This window comes from Musca autumnalis, unplaced genomic scaffold (genome assembly GCF_047663935.1).
Source record: "Musca autumnalis isolate F117 unplaced genomic scaffold, ASM4766393v1 scaffold_1, whole genome shotgun sequence".
NCBI classification, from domain to species: domain Eukaryota; kingdom Metazoa; phylum Arthropoda; class Insecta; order Diptera; family Muscidae; genus Musca; species Musca autumnalis.
The window spans coordinates 127,405,891-127,428,715 of NW_027411644.1; the positions used below are offsets into that span (position 1 = coordinate 127,405,891).

The 22,825-nt window shown below is 32.6% G+C and overlaps 1 protein-coding gene across 7 annotated transcripts in view; it reads right to left on the reverse strand.

The window, feature by feature from the left end:
* The window catches only part of nAChRalpha4 (nicotinic acetylcholine receptor alpha4), a 562,559-nt gene that overhangs the window by 514,910 nt on the left and 24,824 nt on the right, over window positions 1-22,825 (reverse strand). Inside the window, exon 1 of one of the 7 annotated variants that reach the window (XM_073992614.1) lies at window positions 12,812-12,851. The exons of 5 other annotated variants lie outside the window; for them this stretch is intronic. The gene's annotated coding sequence lies outside the window, so the exon portion shown is untranslated. One more of the 7 variants, XM_073992608.1, reaches the window with a different exon arrangement.

Consider the following 22,825-nt stretch of genomic DNA (forward strand, 5'->3'; position numbering starts at 1 on the left):
TTTGAAGAAATCGCTAAATAATTAATGAAACCAATAATAGGCCCCAGGAATATAGGAATTTGGTATGGAAATCAACGTTGGGAAGTGGTGCTTCTAAAAGGAAATGGTTTAGAAAATTACCAATCATGTATACGAAAAGTACTAAATGGTACTAAATTTAGTACAATTTAGATTTGGGTGATCGTAAAGAGCTGGAAACCTGAAATTCGGAATTAAGGTTACTGTTGTAGTGTAGGATTGAGATATGAGGGTAGTTTTGGAAATTCGTGCTTATGTGTACGAAAAGTACTAAATAGTACTAAATTTGGTACAATAGGGATTTGGGTGAACAGATAGAGCTGGAATCCTGATATTTGGAATTGAGATTACTGTTGGAGTGTAGGATTGAAGAACTTTTGGAAATTCGTACTTATGCGTACGAAAAGCACTAAATGGTACTAAATTTGGTACAATAGGGATTTGAATGAACGGAAAGAGCTGGAAACCTGAAATTTGGAATTAATATTTCTGTTGAAGTGTAGGATTGAGATATGAGGGTGGTTTTGGAAATTAGTACTTATGTGTACGGAAAGTACTAAATGGAACTAAATTTTGTATAATGGGTATTTGGGTGAACGGATAGCTCTGGAATCTCGAAATCTGGAACTGAGATTACTGGTGGAGTTTAGTATTGTGGAAGTTTTGGAAATTCGTACATAGGGTACGAAAAATACTAAATAGCACTAAATTTGGTACAGTTTCGATTTGGGTGAACGGATAGAGTTTGATTCCTCAAATTTGGACTGAGGATCACTGATGAAGAGTAAGAAAGATGCAATAAAGGGTTTTTGGAAACTTGAGTGTACGAAAAGTACTAAATGGTACTAAATTTATTACAATTTGGATTTGGGTGAACGGATAGAGCTGGATTCCTGAAATTTGGAATTGATATTACTGTTGGAGTGTAGGACTGGGGAAGTTTTGGAATTTCTTACTTATGTGAATGAAAAGTACTAAATGGTACTAAATTTGGGACAATGGGGATTTGGTTGAACGGATATAGTTGGAATCTCGAAATTTGGAATTGAGATTACTGGTGGGGTGTAGAATTGAGGTAGTTTTGAAAATTCGTACTTATGGGTACGAAAAGTACTAAATGGTACTAAATTTAGTGCAATTTGGATTTGGGTGAACGTATGTATGTAGCTGGAAACCTGAAATTTGGAATTAAGATTACTGTGAAGTGTAGGACTGAGATATGAGGGTGGTTTTGGAAATTCGTACTTATGTGTTCGAAAAGCACTAAATTTGGTACAATAGGAATTCGAGTGAACGGACAGAGCTGGAATCCTGAAATTTGAAATTGAGATTATTGTTGGAGCATAGGATTGGGGAAATTTTGGAAATTCGTATTTATGTGTACGAATAGTACTAAATGGTACTAAATTTAGTACAATTTAGATTTGGGTGAACGGAAAGAGCTGGAAACCTGAAATTTGGAATTAATATTACTGTTGAAGTGTAGGATTGAGATATGAGGGTGGTTTTGGAAATTAGTACTTATGTGTACGGAAAGTACTAAATGGAACTAAATTTTGTATAATGGGTATTTGGGTGAACGGATAGCTCTGGAATCTCGAAATTTGGAACTGAGATTACTGGTGGAGTTTAGTATTGTGGAAGTTTTGGAAATTCGTACATAGGGTACGAAAAATACTAAATAGCACTAAATTTGGTGCAGTTTCGATTTGGGTGAACGGATAGAGTTTGATTCCTCAAATTTGGACTGAGGATCACTGATGAAGAGTAAGAAATATGCACCAAAGGGTTTTTGGAAACTTGAGTGTACGAAAAGTACTAAATGGTACTAAATTTAGTACAATTTGGATTTGGGTGAACGGATAGAGCTGGATTCCTGAAATTTGGAATTGATATTACTGTTGGAGTGTAGGACTGGGGAAGTTTTGGAAATTCTTACTTATGTTAATGAGAAGTACTAAATTAGGGACAATGGGGATTTGGGTGAACGGATATTATTGGAATCTCGAAATTTGGAATTGAGATTACTGGTGGGGTGTAGAATTGAGGTAGTTTTGAAAATTCGTACTTATGGGTACGAAAAGTACTAAATGGTACTAAATTTAGTGCAATTTGGATTTGGGTGAACGTATGTATGTAGCTGGAAACCTGAAATTTGGAATTAAGATTACTGTGAAGTGTAGGACTGAGATATGAGGGTGGTTTTGGAAAGTCGTACTTATGTGTTCGAAAAGTACTAAATTTGGTACAATAGGGATTCGAGTGAACGGACAGAGCTGGAATCCTGAAATTTGAAATTGAGATTATTGTTGGAGCATAGGATTGGGGAAATTTTGGAAATTCGTATTTATGTGTACGAATAGTACTAAATGGTACTAAATTTATTACAATTTGGATTTGGGTGAACGGATAGAACTGGAATCCTGAATTTTAAGTATTTTAATGTTATTTATTTTAATTTAAAGTATGAATTTTAGTAAACGGAAAGAGTTAGAATTTGCAACCCGTTCGCGGTAGGCTATAGAGGTAGAATTTGGATTAGGGTGACGGATAGTGTTTGAGTCCCGAAATTTGAAATTAGGATAACTATTGGAGTGTAGGACTGAGGTAGTAAGGGCACGAAAATTACTAAGTGGTACTACCTGTGATACAATTTGGATTTGGGGGAACGGATAGAGCTGGAATCCTGGAATTCGGTCAGACTGCTGTTGGACTATAAGATTGAGATGGAAGTAGTTTTTGAAATTCGTACTTATGGGTACGAAATGTACCAAATGGTACAAATTGGATTTGAGTGCACGGATAGCGCTGGAATCATGTTATTTGGAATTATGGTTACTGTTTAAGTGAAGGATTAAGGTTGTTTTGGAAAATCGAATTGTACAGAATTTGGTACAATTTGTTTTTGTGTAAAGGGGTTTTTGGAAATTCGTCGTAGAAAGGTACGAAAAGTGCTAAAGTGTACTAAATATGGAATCCATTGTATTAGGCAAACGCGAAGAGCTAGAATTCTGAAATTTTGAACGAGTGGTCATTGATGGAGAGTTAGGAAGATGTACCAAAGGGTATTTAGAAACTCGACCTATAAGTGTACGAAAGGTACTAAAAGTTTCTAAATTTGGTACCAATTGCATATTTTTAATGGATAAAGCTAGAATCTTCAAATTTGGTATGGGAATCAAGGTTGGGAAATGGCGTTGAAATAAGGATATGGTTTTGGAAGTTCGTATTTATGATTACGAGCAGTAATAAATTTGGATTTGGGTGAACGGATAAAGGTGGAATTCTAAAGTTTTGAATTAAGATTACTGTAGAGGTGTAGGATTGAGATAGTTTTGGAAATTCGTACCTTTGGGTACGAAAAGTACTAAATTGTACTAAATTTGGTACAATTTGGATTTGGATGAACGGAACTAAGATTTCTGCCGGACAGTAGAATTGAGGTAGTTTTGGAAATTCGTACTTATGGGTAAGAAAACCACTAAATTTGGTACAATTTGAATTTTAGTAAACGGATAGTGTTGGAATTAGGAATTAAGATTACTGCAGGAGTGTAGTATTGAGGAAATTTTGAAAAGTCGTACGTATGGGTACGAGAAGTACTAAATGGTACTAAATATGGTACAATATGGATTTGGGTGAACGGGTAGACCTGGAATCCTGAAATTTTTGTTTGGGAAAGAAATGGTACTAAATTTGATACAATTTGGATCCGGGTGAATTAATAGAGCTGGAATCCTGAAATTTGGAATTACGATTACAGTCGAAGAGTAGGATTCAGGTTGTTTTGAAAAAGCAAACTTATGGTACTAAATTTAATACAATTTGTATGTAGGTGAACGGATAGCGGTGGAATCCTGCAATTTGAAAGTATGATTATTGTAGCCATGTTGCGTTGAGGAAGTTTTGAAAATTGGTACGAAAATTCTAAATTGTTCTAAATTTTTTTACAATTTTAATTTGGTTTAACGGATAGAGTTTGAATCCTGAAATTTGGAAGTAAGATTACTACTAAAGTGAAGGATTGAGGTAGTTTTGGAAAATCTTACTTATGGATACGAAGAGTTCGACTTGATACTAAGTTTGGTACAATTTGGAATTGGACGAACGGATACAGCTGGAATCTTGAGATTTGGAATTACTGTAATTATTATGGAATTTACTGTAATTATTTTGTATTAATGTCCGTGTATGGCTGAGATATGTCGTCGAAATGCGTACCATAAGTATAGCAAAATTACTTAATGGTACTCAATTTGTTTTTGGGTGTAGGGACAGTGCTGGAATTTTTATTTTTTGGAGTTAGGGTGTGTATTGGTGTGCAACGTTGATCTCGCTGTTAATGTGTAAGGGTGAGATACGGCTGATCTTTTTGAAAATCGAACTTAAGGGGTACGTACAGTACTAAGATAAAAATAAATATTGATTAAAATTGGTATTAGTGCGACCAAATTTTCAGTGTTTGTCATTTCCATATTATATATTGTTTATTCCTTTTTTATATGCTTTCCGCATACGAAGTAGCGGGCATTTTGCTAGTATTCCATAAATAAGCTTGAAATATTTTTTTAAGATACCAAAAATATTAAAAACGGCAAAAAATTACTATTTTGATGTCCAATTACAATAAAATAATAATTTTTTCCAAACCGATTAATATTATCGTAAATGCGGACTGAAGGTGCACGATAAACGAAAATGTCCAAAAATGTGTTTATTTTTATATATACACACACTGCAATTTAATATGCAAACAATTTTCTCTTTTGTACCCAACGTGTAAACCAGCCCCAATCGACCGACCCGATGTGTGTAGCGTACACGCAAACAAAAGAGAAACGACGAAATTATTTTCACTAGGCTAGCTGTCGCTGCCTAAAACAATGGTATGTATGTAAGTGATGTGTATGTATATAACAAGCAAGAGACCTACGACGACGTAAGTATGTCACTAGTGTATGTATGTTTATATTATGTATTATTGAACAGGGAAGAATGCGAGAATAGAAGAAATAATTTTGTGTATTTTTTCGTGGTTTATTTCTTTTTTAGGCACAACAAGACAGTAGTAACCCGATGGAAATAATTAAGAAATTAAATGAAATTGAATTATTTTATTATCAAAATTATCGAAATTTAACACGACTGTTAATTACATTTTATTAATAATTACACCACCATTCACTAATGAAAAATACACTGTTTTTGAAAATTTTTTGCACTTTTTCCACAATAAATTTTGCAACAAAAATTATTTTTTATTGGTTTTCACTGTTCAATAGTAACACCGAAAAAATCAGAGAAGACAAAAAGGAATTGTTGTTGTAAATAGATCGAGATGAATTTTTGGACGATGGATATTATTTTTACTTTGTTTAGATTTTTGTTATTATTTTTCGACAACGCGATCTCACAGTAACAGAACACTGCACTCACCTGTTGGTTCGTTGATGTTTTGGGTATGATAATGATGTTGATGAAGTTGATTAGGATGGTTATGATGTTGATGGCTGCTGCGAGAATAAATAAACGAAAACCAATAAGAAAAACGAAAACTCCAAAAGCTCGTATCCGGCTCGATTGGACCAAAATGTAAAGGCGCCGAAATTGCGTTTCGAAAAAGAGAAATAAAAGCACGAAGGTTTTAGTTTCAAAGAATATAAAAGCAGAAGCTTTATTGAGTAAATAAAAAAATATAATTAAAGGGAAAATAGCAAGGCGAACAGATTACCTGTGTTACGGATGGCGATCGAAAACGAAGAGTCAATAATAATGCCGAAAGGTCGCGTAGGCGCAAAAACAGTACTCGTTAGAAACCTCCTAGATGACAGATCAATATTGTAGCAAAAAGGAGTAGGCCGTTTTCTAACGATTATGCAAATTGAACACAATGAATGTAAGGCGAAAAGCGGGCATTTCCAAACAATGCAAATTTAACTGAAATATATTAATTCTTACTTAAACACATTCAGTTTGTGTTTTTCAGCGTCAAAGTAAAGACGTAATTTTGAAGTTTTTAAGTGAATTTGATTATTAATTGCCATATTGATGAATTTTTGGTAAGCTCCATAATTTATAAAATGTATTCTAAGCGTCACAGAAATAAATATGTATTCCTTCCACTTCTCCACAGTCAAAGCTAAGTGAAAAATAAAATTCTGTCCATAATGTCCCATATTTTGAAGAAAAGTTTTGGCACTCCTCTTGTTCCATCCAACCAAAATAACGAAAATACAACTACAGGTAACCAAATTTTAATAGAACTTAAGTGTACATTGTTGAAACATTTCACATTTTGCATTTATTATTTTACATTTATGTACCTCTTATTTTTCAGATAAACAGGACGAATTACTTGACGGTCTTAAAAATAAGGCACGGAATCTAGAGTTAATTTGTTAATAAGTAAGTATTCTGCCCCATTTAAAAGTTATTGCTTAACATAAATTAATCTCTTATGTTAAATTTTTTCGCAGGTAAGCAGGATGAATTTATCAATATTCTTAAAACGATTGATTGCAAATTGGATACCTAAATTACCCGTGATCTAAAAAACATATATTTCCCCATTTAAAAGCCAGAAGATCTGTAAGCAATAGACAACAAAATTGGCGAAAACTTTAACTCTTGTAAGTTGGGAGTACGAAGATTTTGTCTATTGTTACTTTCAACTTTTTCAGTTGCCAATTATGGAAAAAATTGTATTATCCCAAGGCGTGGCGAAAAATTTGTGTAAAATAGTAGCCGAAGAACAAGTAATGGACTACAATTATGGGGGAATTAAAGGGAAGATACCCTTTAAATCGTTAAAAAATTTAAATAGGTTAATATTTGGTATGTATCAATTTTAATATTTACTATACATTCTTTCTTTATACATAAAATGTGTTTATACATTTTCAGAAGTGATGAAACGTGAAGGATATAGTGAAGCAGAATACAAAAAGGATATCAAAAAGGGATTCCACATCATAAAAGTCCGTCAATTTAAAAAGGCTCATGAATTAATTTATGCAGGGACGTACGCAGGATTTCATTTCGGGGGGGGGCCCAGCTTGACCAAAAATCATGAAAATGAAAAATGTTGTGTATCGTTACGTAAAGCTATTTTAAAGGGGTTTTAATTGATTTTATGTATATTCAATATTGCCACAAAGTATATACATTCAAAAGAGAGAGATCACAGTATTTTAGATACAAGATTGAAATTTGGAACTGATTAAAATATATCAGTCCTTGGATAACCCATATCAGACCACGTTCGGCATAGTCTCCTTACAAAAGTTTTTAACTAAATTCTCCAACAGAACTGAAGCAATAACTAAAAAATCTTTCAAATTAATATTACCTATATAGATGTACGTTTTGGTGTATCCCAGAATTCTCAACCACATTACCTCTTATTTGGCATTTTGGGTTCTAAATCGCGCAGCGAATAGCGAAACATTTTCTATATTCGAGGCTATTAGCATAGTTTTTAAAAATATCGTCAGTAATATGGATTTTGGAAATCATTTTGTTGGGAGAACTTCCATGCAAAAAGTGGTGAAAATTGATCCGCGTTCGAACGCAGGGATTGCATTCGCGAATTTGTCGAATAGATATATACATTGTTTGGAGGATATAAACAGTTCGATCCGAACATAACGCCGTTTCTTCTTTATCACACACTAATTTCAGTGCCAATAAAAAAGTTTTGTATTATTGTATGAAAATAATATTTTATATGCACTTAATAAACACCAAAACTTTGCTATTTTACAAGAAGTGATAGAGTCCGTGAAAGCCAACTAATAATTCAGAAAATTACATTAAAAAAAGAAAAAAAATATATATCAGGATCCGGGCGATGCAATCTACGACTCATAGATTCCGAATCCAACTCGCAGTACTGTTTGAGACTGCGCTAACACATGGTCGAAAAATATCTCTAAAAAAAGCTCGGCAACATTTTAGCTAAATCCTGAAAAAATAGTTTAAGACGAAAAAATCCATCTGATACATCAATGGTTGTTGTTGCCGCTTATTTCTATCTTAATTGTACGACTAGATGTTTATGGACTCGATGACCTTACAAACTTTCCAACGACCAATCACTTCTGTCGGCACAGCGGATACAAACTTATGAAAATTCATAACTTTTGTTTTCTGGAAAACAAGTAAAAAGTAACAGTCGGGTTTGCCTACAGAGATATACCCTCAGCCTGTGTGAGTTGGGACTTTTATATATAGACAGATCGAATACGGGCTACATAGCCAATTTTTTTTCTATAAATTGTATAGCCAAGAAGTTTCAGAATTTGATATGTACGTAATTTTAGGATGTTTCGGTCAAATCGGATAATTGAAATTTTGTGTTGAAGAAATCTGAAGGAGTGAATCGATATAATCCATATTCGAACCTACTCTAGGTCTCGAAAAAATCGGTGTGGACTTTGCTCAAGATTTTAGGGAAACATTTTGAAGTCTGGTGTCCAAAGGAAATTTGTCCGAGAGACAGACGTACGAACTGGGATAAATCGACTCCAAATTGTTTGACGCGTGTTTCGTCAAAACATATGATTAGTCTAAGAACATTATTTCGATAAGGTAAATTTTTATCGTTAGCCTAATGACTGAGGGTTCAATATCACGGTGCTCTTGAACCAACATTAAATGAATGGAGCTTACAGCTGGGAAGTTTTTGTGGATTCTGAAACAGCAATGTTCATAGATTAGAAAAATCCAAAAACAAGAAAAAATCGCTTGAGGGAATTTTAAATAAGTTCACATTTTTAGGTTTATTTTAGGTTTTCGCGATTTTAGAAACCACAAGTCCTATCGAAATGGGGCTAAAGAAAATGTTGTAACTTTGAAAATTTGTTTGAGTTGTTCCTAGGTTTTACCATTTTTAAGATATAGAAGTTAAGGTCACATTTTTAGGTTTTTTTGTAAAGTTTTCACGATTTGCTTCAAAACAGTAAATCTTATCGAAATGGGAATACAGAAAATCGTAAAGCGGTGAAAATTCTTTACAAGATTGGCATTCGTAATTTTTTTTACTCGGTTGTACCATTTTTGAGATATATAAGTATAAGTTAGGAAATTGTAGTCCTGACATTGTTTTATAAGGAGACGATACAGTCAGTGAATTGTCCAAATTTGAACTTCTATATCTCAGAATTGGTAAAAACCACGAAAATATCATATATGAACAATATTGTAGAGAATTTTCACTGCTACAAAATTTTCTTTGATTCCATTTTGATAGGGCTTGTTGTTTCCCAGCAAAACCTAAAAACCCAAAATTTTTTTTTTTTGATTTTCTCATCTAAGCTTCTTTCATTTAAAGTTGGTTCAAGAGCACTGTAATATTTAATACAAATAACAGCAGATTTTAATACAATACCATATAACGAAAGTTTGAGCATTAATTTCGTTTACGATTGTTTTCAGCTACAAATTTGTGACTGATAGGAAAAAATTCAGATGGGCACGCTATTTGTAGCAGATATTATCACCTTATAATGCACAACAATACATTTTTCTCCATTATTTATCCCACTGTTTAGCAACAAGTTGATATAAAATAGGAATACAAAATTTTGAATATGGCAGTAAAACAATTTTCTAACTGCTTTTTGAGATATACTCCACGGAAACCCTTGATATGTCGTACATATTGTCCAATAGACATTTCATTTTATGTACTTCTAATCCGCACAATACTGAATTTGTAAATGATTTGAATACAAAATGAGTTTAAGGCCTCAAGACCTTTATATTCATTACAGAATTCCAAAACACTGGCATGGCATAAAGAAGGAATTCAGTTTTACTGGAAGTTTCTCTAAAAAGAGTATTCAAACAAAAAAAAAATTGAATATTTCTTAGACAACTTGATGACAAAGTACCTTTTCAGTACAGAACCTTCAGAACAATATCAGTTTTCATTTGAAATTTTAAAAACAAAAATTATGTTAGAGAAAAAATTGTAATAATTTGTTAAAGTAGCTCAAAAAATTGTAGTCGACCAAACCATTTCGGGGGGGGGCCCGGGCCCCCAGTGCCCCCCCCCCTGCGTACGTCCCTGAATTTATGTTATATTCAGTTTAAACTTATTTAATTTATAATATACATTATTTACGTGCATTGAATTTCTTCCATAAATTAATAATTTTACGTTTATTATAAGTGTTATTTTAAATGGTTTGTAATGAAAAACAAAACACCCTTATTTTATAATAAAATACAATCAAAAATAAACAATGATTCTTTTATTGGACACAATTAATTAAAAAGACATGGAATGGAATGTATTATAGTTCACTTTCCAATACAAACATTATATAACGCATTGATATTATATATTCCTAATGAACATGCTACCTTCTTTTATTAACTTTGTATTTACTACTAGTTAATGTAATAAATAAATAAAAATAATAATAGTTCACATTCTATGTAAACGAGAAGAGAATATATTACAATCCTATGACATGTTAGGTGTTAGCAATTATAGCTTCGTTCCCGTACTTTTTAATAGTAAAACTCGTAAAAGAGAGAACTGTAAATTTTTTTTCTCACACAAACGTTTTTTGGGATAGTTCGGGAACGGAAAAATGGAAAATACGTCAAAAAACTGGAACAAATGTCAAAGTCGGCGTATCAGCCAATCAAACGCCGGCAACCATGTTACTATTTTTTACACGCTCAAATTTGTCGAGTAAAAAGTTTTTAAAGAGAGCGCCATTCAGCGCCATATTTGTTTAAAGAGAAGTGAACATTTTACAACTTTTTTGTATACGGGAACGGGTTTTCGGGTAAAATGTGTAAAAGTCGTAAAAATTGTAAAAAGTTTTTAGTTCTGGAACAAAGCTTATGTGTTCTGTAATCAATAGACCATACTGGTTCTGCATTACCCACTCGTTTACCATCGATTACTTGGGCCTTCTGGGTTTACAGCCTTTATTTAAACATTCCATTATTAATGGTTATGCCTAAAAGTATGCTATACCAGAAGCCAATAAAAAGTTGTAAAAATTAAAGTTAGTTAATTTAAAACCGCCTGAAAGTATGCTCTAAATCTAAGTCTAATAAAATATTAAGAACAAATAAAAGCACAATACAGAAAAAGTAGCAAATGTCAAAAACAAAACAAAATAATCACTAATGGGTACTTTACACGATATGTTTTTTTACATATGCGTTGTCACTTTGCATATACATTTTGTATATAAAATGCAATGGAGAAAAATGCCGAGACACCTATCTTCTCTTTTTTGTCAGAATATTATAAATTTGTTCGTGTTAAGTAACAAGTAACGAAGACTAAATACACAGTTTCAGCCTTTTCGGTGGCTAAAAAAAGAGTTGACAACACTGGTGATTGGACGTGTATTTTTAACCGTGGTTTAATCGCTCCTAAAAAATCTAAATTGTCTATTAAATAAACATTCAAATAAGAGATTAAATACAACTATCTTGTGGAGAAACAGATACTCTATCGAGAGATAATCGATTGAAATAAAATGCATAAAGCTATAGCTCGTCGCAGTATCGCCAATAAAAAAAACTATCTGTGGCCGGTGAAAAAATGAAATCAAAAAGTATTGTGATGATTACATACAATGTGACGTATGTAAAAATTGTTTTCATATTCGGTGTTCTGATTTAACCAAAAGAGCGTTTGAGAGACTCATAAAAAATGAAAATGAAATGTATAGCTGTTATGCATGTAGTGAAGAAGGAGAAGATGATATTAAGAAAAAGCTCAATACAGTCAGGAGTGAATTAAAAAAGTTTGAAAAACTGGAGCAGTTAGACCAGCTGACGGATTCAATGAACTTTATGTCGGCAAAGTTCGATGAGGTTTTTAGAGATGTTGCAGAGAACAAGAAGAAGATATCTGCAATTGAAAAGGAGAATAAAAAACTAAAAAGGGAAGTAAAAACGTTGAAGTACTCAGTTAGAATTTTACATGATGAGAGTGTAAAAAATAACTGTGTTGTTAGTGGTTTGAAGGTGTCGGATGATGTCAATGCTGTTGATGCTGTATTGTCTCTCTCAAAGAGTGTTGGTGTGGAATTGAAAAAGAGCGCAGTGGACACTGCTTATTTTGTTGGAAAGAAGGAGAAGAAGAGTGAAGACAAAACAGTCGTTGTGAAATTTACAACAAAGAGTCATAAAGACAAATTGATGAATTCAAAAGCAAAATTGAGAGAGAATGAAGTAACGAAGAATGTATTTGTCAACGATTATCTGAGCAAAGATACTCTGCGTTTGTTGTATCATGCGAAATCACTCAATACAATAGGATTTGAACATATTTATGCCAGAGATGGGAAGGTGTCTGCAAAAAGAGCGACATATCGCGGCAAATACTTATTAAAACTGAAGATGATGTCGACCAAATGTTATTAGAAGCAAAAACAAACAAACACTTTAATAGGCGATCAATGGTTCGAAATAGGGAGGCTGTTAATGCAGTATCTAGTGATGATGAGGATGATGATGGCGATGATGAAGCAGCCTATGAATCTCCGTCGTAAATTTAATAAATTCTTACATATAAATTTGCAAAATATTTTAATATACTTATTTTTATGATCAAAAATCAATATTTCAAATCATTTTCGAACTTTTTCAAATATTCTGCTGAAATAAATTTCAATTATTTTCATGTTATTAGCATCAATATTAGAAGTGTTTCATCAATTGATAAATTTACCAAATTCAGAGATTTATTATCAACGTTTTCAAAATTGCCTGATATTATTGCTATCCAAGAAACTTGGTTTCAACGGAATATTACACAAATATATTCTATTCCTGGTTTTAGTGCGGTCCATTCTTGTAGAGATGATAATTATGGCGGTATCACAATATACATTATTGAATTATTGGAATATTCTGTAAATATATGCAGAAGTGAAAAATTTTCAGATATTGCAATCACGTTAAATAATTTTAAAATTGAGAATAAACCTATGAAACTAATACCTTATTATCGTTCGCAGAAATGTAATGTGGTAGATTTCATGGACATTTTTGAAGATATTTTGCGCAAGTAATCCAATTATTATTCTTGGTGACTCTAACATTGACTTGTTTAATAATTCTCAGTATGTTGAGTTGGAATCTATGTTCCAGAACTTTGATTGTTACAGTGCGCACAACTTGATAACAAGACCTCAAAGTGGTCCATGTTTTGATCACATATTTAGCAATAATTATGATAATTTGTTTGTTGATTCTGTAGAATGTAACCTTAGTGACCATAATTAACTTTCATGCAAATACTTATGTAAAGGGTTAAAACGAGAAAAGAGAATTATTACGAAAAAGTATTGTGACTATAGGAAAGCTAAGGAAATCTTAAAAAATATGTTAACAAATAGCGATACTTTAGACTTTTCTGATTTGACAATGATTTAATTTATTGTATGGAAACGGCAATGGTTGAGGCAACCACAATAGATCAAACTAAATCGATGTTGCAATTTGATGTAGCTCCATGGATTGGTAAAAATCTTCAGAAACTTATCATGCTAAAGCATAAGTTGTTAAAAAACGGCGAAAGGTATAAAATAGAGAGAACAGTGTTCATGAAACATTAAAAAGAGTGAGTCGTGTTATCAAAATTTCTAGTAGGAAATCTAGGGAAAACTATTACTCAGAAAATATGCAAAAGATTGGCAGTGACCCAAAAAAGCATGGTCCTTTATAAATTAATCTTTATCCAGAGTGAGCCAGCATAATATAAGTGTACAAAATATTCGAGGAGATGAAATTGCCTATGATCAAGATAAAGCTAATTCGTTAAATAACTATTTTCTTAACATATCTTTAGAGCTCAGGAATCGTATAAATATAAATCCTGAAGATTCTGCAAACTCGCTACGAACACTTTCAAGGTCAAATAGTGAATTTAGGATCCATAGAATAAATCAAAACGACATATTAGCTATCATATCAACAATGAAACCCAATAAGAGTCCGGGTTATGACGAAATTTCAAATAAATTTGTAAAGAAGTGTGTACATGAATTATCACTACCGTTTGCCAACATCTTCAATAAGATGGTTTCTTCATGTATGTATCCAGATGCCTTAAAAATTCACAGGGTAATACCAATACCTAAAAAAAGATGCTAAGCTGTTAGATGATTATCGCCCTGTTGCCGTTTTATCAGTAGTAGACAAAATTATGGAAAAGGTTTTGTTTGACAAGTTAGCAGCTTATTTTGAAAGAAATAAATTACTTTATAAAATGCAGTTCGGCTTTAGAAAGGGTTGTGGTACGACAGACGCAATCTTAAATGTAACCCAGCACATTTATTCTAGTCGAGACAAGGGATTTAGTGGTGTGACAGGCATATTCTTTGATCTTACCAAGGCTTTTGACCTAGTAGATCATAAGATTTTAATTGATAAAATAAAATACAGTATGTCTCGCATATATGCACCCCGGATATAAGCATTCCCCGCTTAATAGCACTGAAACTTGTGCAAATGTTATTTTTGGTACAAAATACATTGACATTATTTCGATATATGCACCCGGCTTATAAGCACATCAAATTTGGTCATAACTCTTTCATTTTGGTTTAAAAAAATTCGTTTATATGTACCGCCTCAAAATAGTTTGGAAGAATCAAATATGTTCATCTGAAGCTGTTATTTCAGGCAAAAGGCATTTAGAGAAAGCTGAACAAAAAAAGGAAGCCAAGCTAAGGCGGTGGCAAACAACTATTGACGAATTTTATTATTTTTTTTTAAATAATCTTGCTTGATTGATTGGTAAAAACTGATTTTATTGTTTATTGTCAAGTTTTTGTTTATATAAATGTTTGACTTGCTAAACAAAATTTGTGAAATAACAACTAACGAGAATATTGAAGGGAACCCTGTAATTATAACAGATAATACCACCCAATAACAAGATTAATCCAATAAAAAGGAAAGTGAAAAAACCGATCAGCATTAAAACTCGTGCAAAAGTCCACAATATAGTACATCAATTTAATATCAGTACAAGGAAAGTGAATAATTGCTTTGTTATATATGGATCAGAAAACTCTTTGGCCTACCTTTTTATAAATCCTAGGACACCATAGGCTTTATTTACCATAGGGTTTGAAAAATGAACGCTCAGTCAAATATAACGATTTTTTAAGAATAAAAGGAATGAATGAATACATATCGCTCATTTACACAAAGAGTGACATAAATAAAAACATCATTTTCTGAGTTAGCAATTTCTATTTTTTACGACTTCTACTTTATCTTGTGTCAGATTTTCATGTTGAAATCTCTATAACTAAAAGAGTTAGAGCTCATTTACTAGGAGTTTGGATAGATCAACCAAAAAGTTTTTTTTTTTTCAATTTATGATCTTGCACAGAAATTTTGCACTGATATCCGACTAGCTCTTTACGTAGACTATCTCATAGCCTAAGTAATTATTTTATTGTTTGTGTAACAATTTTTTTAAGATGGGAATTCAAATTTCAACCCTCAACTTCATGGGCGTAGCCAGCTATGGGCAGGGGGGGCAGCTGCCGTCAAAAAAGTTTGAAATATTATAAAAAAAACTGCAGTTGTTCTGATATACAATTTTTTAAATTTAATAACGGCAAATGGACGACTAATATTTTTCGAATAAGCTATATTTTTTTAAAAGCGGTTTACAGATGTTTGGTTTATAGTCATAGAATATTAAAAGAATTAAAAATAGAAAAATGATTTTCCTTCTGCTCTAGGCTGCTTAGAAGATACCAAACATAATTTATTATTTCTAAGTAAACTTTGAATTCTGTTGAAAAATACATGAGATATGCAATTTTTAATTTAAAACTTCTCTACAAGTGGTGTCTTAGACACGCCGTTCGGACTCGGCGATAAACAGTAGTTCGCATATCATTGAGCTAATATGAATCGGGGTGCACTCATTGATATGAGAGAAGTCTCCCTTGTCCCTTCTGGCATGTTTTTGGAACAATTAGTATTATGCAATTTTTATACCCTCCACCATAGAATGGAGGGTATATTTTTTCTTTTGTCACGCATTGAAATACTTATTTGCAACCCTATAAAGTATACATATTTGTTATCAGGATAAAATTGTGAGTCGATATAGAATAGATTGACTGATATAGTCTATCACAATTAAAAATTTGTTAAAGAAGTTTTTATTATATCGCACAGTGCATCCACCCATTGGCCAAAAATAAAAAAATTAATGTCAACATTTTGGTACAACATCTGGCAACTCTGATAGCTATGACATGGACCTTTTTAAAAATATATTAATTTTTGTTTCATTCGAACGCGATCTTCTTAAGAATAGCTTCAAAAGTCGGAACATTTGACTAATATTTTTTGTTGTGAGTACAACCTATATTTTAAGTGCAAGTAAATATATGAAAAATATCGCCAAACGTATAGCCAAATATTATAGTGGATTTTGAAGGAGGAGGTAATATCTTAGTTTTCATTCTAAAATAGTGTTTTAGCGTGTTGCGGAATTCTAGTTATCTGCATATTTTCTTAGTGTATTTTGTAATGCATCATATATTTAAATTTGACCTAAGGTTTTAATCATGATGCCCACCAGTGCCCAACTCGGGAATAATTTTCCAAACGCAGGTCATGGGTTTAAGATTATTCAGTATTCAAATCAGCTGCCATCTAGTGCCAGACTATAACTGGTGGGTCGCTGACTAAAGCTGCCCTAGAATAGGGTTTCTATGGATATATTAGCGTATAACTCTGTTATCTGAACACGTACATTAACATAATTGGCATCAGTGGCAAGATGAAGAAATCTTCTTCCAAACTTGTCTTACGTTGGCGGTAGGTGCCTTTCAGGAAGAGCGCTATAAGATCTATATTAAACAAAAAATTAGATTTTTTTAATCCGCTAATTTGGTTGGATTTTATGTTGTTTTGGAGATTGTTTTGTTTCCCCAAGCCTATTTTTGCATCATATGATAATCGGGACCTTTGTTCATGTCATTTTGTATTAGCAGCATAAAACAATTCTTACCGTATACCCCCTCCAGAGGGGAAAGGGGGGAAATTGTTACGCTCCTGGTTTCTTAAAACGCTCTTCGCAGCAGCACAAATCTGTAACCGGTGCATTTGGCTTGATTTTTACACTCTAAATATTTTTGGCCACTTTCTCCATACAAGTGGATCCACTGTGTATCGGTCCAAAACTAGTTTATGTTCGAAGAGGGCCATATCGCACTGTGGTTCAGCCCGTGGACAAAAATCGAATATTTATTGCAACAAATTGGATTTGGATTGAAATAAATATAACCTAAACATATCAAATTGTTAATATCCAGTAGAATTTTTGGCAATTTACAGCGGTAATATGTCAAGAAAAGTCGAAAAGCATTCGCAGCTTATGTGTGAAATAAATGTACAATTTCCAGATTTAAACTTATAGTTGATAGCATTGACACTGATTTTACGTAAAAAGATATTCATACATAGTTTTCTAACTTCCTTAAAAATAAATTCATTGTAAATAAATTTTCTGGTATTTTTGAAATCAGTGCTATAAATTTATATTGAGTTTTACTAATGTTGGGAGTATTTGGGAGACTCCGTGTTTAAAAAAAAAGCCCTTTATATGGGGGCTATACCTAAAGGTGGACTTATATTGAACATTTTTTGCGAGGATGCGAAATTTCAACCAAATCAATTGGAAATTGTGTCTAAATTCTTCAAAATACCGAAAATCAGGCATTACCTTTACAAGGGGGCTATAACTAAATGTGGACCTACATCCACTCAAATTTTTTTTATCATCTTGCCTTGTTGTAAAACTATGTTTAAAATTTCGAGGATTAGAACTATTTTTGGCACTCCTTTCAATACAAGTGAGACCGCCTCTTAATTGTTTGTGATGTCAAAATGTAAAGTATGTTTGGACGATCTATGTCGCGTAAAAATATTACGATGTGCAAAGTATGGACCAGAGTGAACGAAAAAATGATTAAAGAATAATATGGAGTCTTTTTGGGCCTACAAAACTTTCCCCCGGAAATGTGTCAGTGCTGGTTCACGTTTTGGATTACCCCTCGTAGAACGGTACCGCCCGATTTAGGGGTTTAGCTGCATTATCATATAGAAACGGAAGTAATTTAATACATATTTAGTCTTCTTTGGGCCTACTAAACTTCTATCCAGAAATTGGTGAGCACTGGTTCATGTTTTATGTAGCCAAACTAGACGGTACCTCCCGATTTTAGGGGTTTTCAGGATATTGTAGGATAGTACGGCTATCCTATAGAAATGACTGAAATTTAATATGTTGTCTTCTATGGGGCTATGATAACTCTTCCCCCTAATTTGTCATTACATTTCCACGTTTTGATATAGCCACTGACATTTATGACAATTTCGAACAGTTAACTTTGCACATATGTATGTAAAGTCCTGCTTGTGCATCTAAATCATCTTCTTTATGTTTTGTGAAACGGTTTTATGTATTGGTAATAATTCACCATGATTACTTTTTCAATTTCATGTTTTTTTTTTAATTTTTAAAATTAATTTAAAAAAGTATCCAAAAATATAGGCTTCGAAAATGCACCACTACCATCGAGGTGGAGGGGAAGTTTTCAAGGGAAGATTTTTTTATTTGCTGACAGAGAAGACTTAATATACATACTAAAAATTGTTTACAATTTTACCTTTTTCTTCCATAAAATTGTTTTACTGTTCGAAAAATCGAACACCAATTACGACGATGTTTCGATTCAAATCGTCTTTTGGATAATTCCCCATGACATTACGTTATAAACAATGTCATTTTAAGCGATTTCGTGTGTACGTTAAATTACATATTATTAACATATTTTTGGTATGCTATATGTATCTGTTAAGAAATTACTATGATCGAACCACAAGAGGATGAGCATCCAATGCCATGTGAACGAAAACTCTCTAAGGGAGCAATGGATTTGGTCCAAAATTTGCAAATCGTATTACAATATTTCATCAAGTCGGATATAGTCCATATAAATCCAGTCCTTTGGGTACCTCCCATTCAAAATTTTTATTTTTATTTACATTTTCTCTCAAAATTGGGTGCAATTTAGCATTAAGTGTTCGTAGTGATCAAAACACTTCTCCGCCAATAGTTGCAGACATAGGTCCAACGATACCGCCAAATTTCTAGTAATTGGTTTACGCAATTCACCTAAAATCGTGGCCAACAGAACTTTCATAACGGAAAGAAATCTAAATATTCCACATAAATACAGAATATTTTATTTTTCATTAGGTATGTACCTAAATAAAGGGTTTAAAATTTTGTATGTAAAAACTATACACATCACCAAAAAAAAAATAGGTTGCCCCCACCCCCCCAAGATTTGATCCTGGCTACGCCCTTGATCAACTTAAAAGGTGTTTTTCTCGAATTTGATTTTTGGAGATATGACACTCTTTAAGAAAATGATTTCAGTGTCATGTTTTTAAATTAATTATTTTTCTTTTTTTCTTGAATAAAAACTATGTTATGTACTACAAAAATAAATACATTGCTTATTGCCTGCTTATAAACGGGCAATTTTATGTGTGCGCCAATTGTTCTTATAAGCGGGATTAGCATATACAGGGTGTTTTTTTTAAGCTAGATAGAACTTTAAATTGTAAAAAGTAACACAAAAAATTAAATTTTGATGAAACTATGTTTTTATTTGTTTCAGTATACTCTGACAAATCATCATGAATAGACTCACGCTTGAGCAACGCTACGCATTTTTGGCTTAACGGGTTTGTTAATAAGCAAAATTGCCGCATATGGAGTGAGACCAATCCACAAGAGACCCTACAGACTGCATTACATCCAGAAAAATGCACCCTATGGTGCGGTTTTCACGCTGGTGGCATCATCGGACCTTATTTCTTCAAAAATTAGGCCGGAGCTCGCGTTACGGTCAATGGAGATCGCTACCGCACCATGATCAATGATTTTTTGTTTGAAAATATGGATGACATTGATCCGGAGGAGATGTGGTTTCAACAGAATGGCGCTACGTGCCATACGGCGAACGCAACCATCGACTTATTGAAATCAAAATTTGGCGATAAGTTGATTTCGAGAAGTGGACCTGTCAATTGGCCTCCAAGGTCGTGCGATTTGACACCTCTCGATTATTTCCTGTGGGGCTACGTGAAGTCACTGGTTTATGCTGATAAACCAGCAACAATTGATGCCTTGGAGGCCAGCATTGTTCGTGTTATTCGTGACATACGGCCAGCAGTGCTCGAAAAAATGGCCAAAAATTGGACGTCCAGAATGCACTTCGTCAAGAACAGCCGCGGTGCCCATATGCCCGAAATCATTTTCAAATGTTAATGTCACGTATTGATCTTTCGAATAAAAAAATTTTGATTACAATTTAATTTTTTGTGTTATTTTTTACAATTTCAAGTTCTATCGGGCTTAAAAAACACCCTATATATGCAGTCATTGTGCTTATAAGCGGGATTTCCATATAAGAATTCCCCGTTTATATGCACTGTTTTGCTTGCATTTTTGGCAGTGCTTATATCCGAGAAATACTGTATTATGGTATGGAAATGAACATTCAACGAAATATTTAGGAGTAATTGGCAGAACAATCTTTGCTGGGATGTGCATATTGATAATATTAAAAGCAAAATTGCGCCAGCTATTGGAATCCTTTATAAAATGCAAAACAAATTAAAAGTAAAAGCAAAACTTCTAAATTTTGAATCTCTTATCCAATCTCATTTAAATTATTTGGCAATAGTATATGCTTATAATAAACGTTCCCACACCATGAAATCTTTACAATGCATGCAAAATAAAGCATTAAAAGCGAAATATATAATTTACCTCTAAGATACCCAAAAAATTCACTGTTTAATGATATAGCACCAAGAATATTACCAGTCTATGGACAGCATGTTTTCCAAACTCTTGTATATGTATTCAGAATTTGGCCACCAGACAATATCTATATCACAGAACCAGAGTAATATTCAAACCAGAAATGAAAGCAATCTTAGAATGGCAAGATGTCGACTTGAGAAAACAAAACAAAGAATTGATTATATTGGCAGTAACAGATTCAATGAACTGCCCTCACATACAAAATCTTTGCAAACTCTTTCTAATTTTAAATCAGCTTGCAAAAATTACTTGTGTTCTATAAAAAACACTTCTAATATGAATAATATAAATAGCTAAATATTTTTTTTCTTTTTTGGTAAAAATTTTAATAATTAACGATAATATTTACTATTTTCTCTGATGTTATTTTAAGAATTTAGAATGTTGTCAACTGTCTCAATAATGCCATTTTGGCGCTGAGGCTTCACTTATAAAGAATGAATAAAAAGATATGAGAAAAAAAAACTTCGAAAATACTGCATATCGGGAGGTACTATTATATGTGGACTATGTCAAAACGTGGACATACAGCAATAAATTTCTGGAAGTTTAGCGCTCCCAACGATGACTAAATGAGGCAAAATCTTGAAAATACCGAAAACTGGGAAGTACCGTTCTGTGGGGCTATATCAAAAAGTGGACCCTTATAGACCATTTTAAATACCAAACATCCTAGTAATTTAAATTTCTATACCAAATTATAAAACTATGTCTTAAATATTGCGAGTTGTTGTCGATGTTTCGACTTAGAATTTTATGCTGATCAACAACATACATAGAGTAAGTGCTCCTTAGTTCGGCATGTACCTGTAATCGGCATCTTTTGTATTGGAACACAAATAACCAAAAATTACTGTAATAAAATATAAAAATAATCTTAAAAAAGCTGCTAGCTGTCAGCTAACATTGTGTAAAATTTTATTGAGCTAAGACCATTTAATATATCGGAATTTAACTTTTTGTTGGGGATCGTTTTTCACCACAACCGAAAATGAATGCCTCTTAAGAAAAAAATAGTGGAGACGTTAACATAATACAAATTGTTGTTGAGTTGGTTGAGAATATTCAAAAGAACACTTTAGAAAATAAAAAAACTGTGGAAAAATGTTAAATTAATAGTTAAAAAAGCAATTTTGGTAAAATCGATTGCATATTAGGGTTATGACTTTTTGACATTTTTCCTCAAAAATGATTTCCTGTAGCAGGGATGAATGAACTTTTGCCTATTAATCACTATGCTATCGTTTATTCCATTGAAATATAAAAAAAAGTTCACGCACAAATCGATTTTAAAAAAATAATTTTTTGAAAAAATATATGAAATGAAAAAAACATGTTTCAAAAAATTATTTTTTGTTGCACGAATGAATAAATATAAGCCTACTAATAACTATAATAACGTTTATTTCATTCAAACATTAAAAAAGTCGCGAAAAAAGTCACTTTGAAAAAATTTAAATTTTTTTGTTTTTTGTTAAAAAATTATATTTTTGAATAAAAGCGTTTACGACATTTTTACGATTCTCAGAATTGAAGAAAAATAGTGAGAAATAAATTTTATGTCATTTTAATTATCTCATGTGGCTCTAAAGTTTATTTTCAATTATATATCTGTTTTCAGTGACTTCAAAAATTGTCCATAATTTTGATAAATTCAAATTTTAAAATCATTTTGTGGGTGAGGTTTTTTCACCGAATCACCTTATAATTAAGATTTTATGTAATCTTATGGCAAAACTCATCACGCTATGATACAGGGATATGAGGTTGTAAAAAAGTCATAACCCTATTGCATATACGTAGGACTTTTGATATTGAAAACGGGCTACGTAGGTCCACGTTTTGGTATAGCCCCCAAAGAAAGTGACGCGTCGACATTTTAAA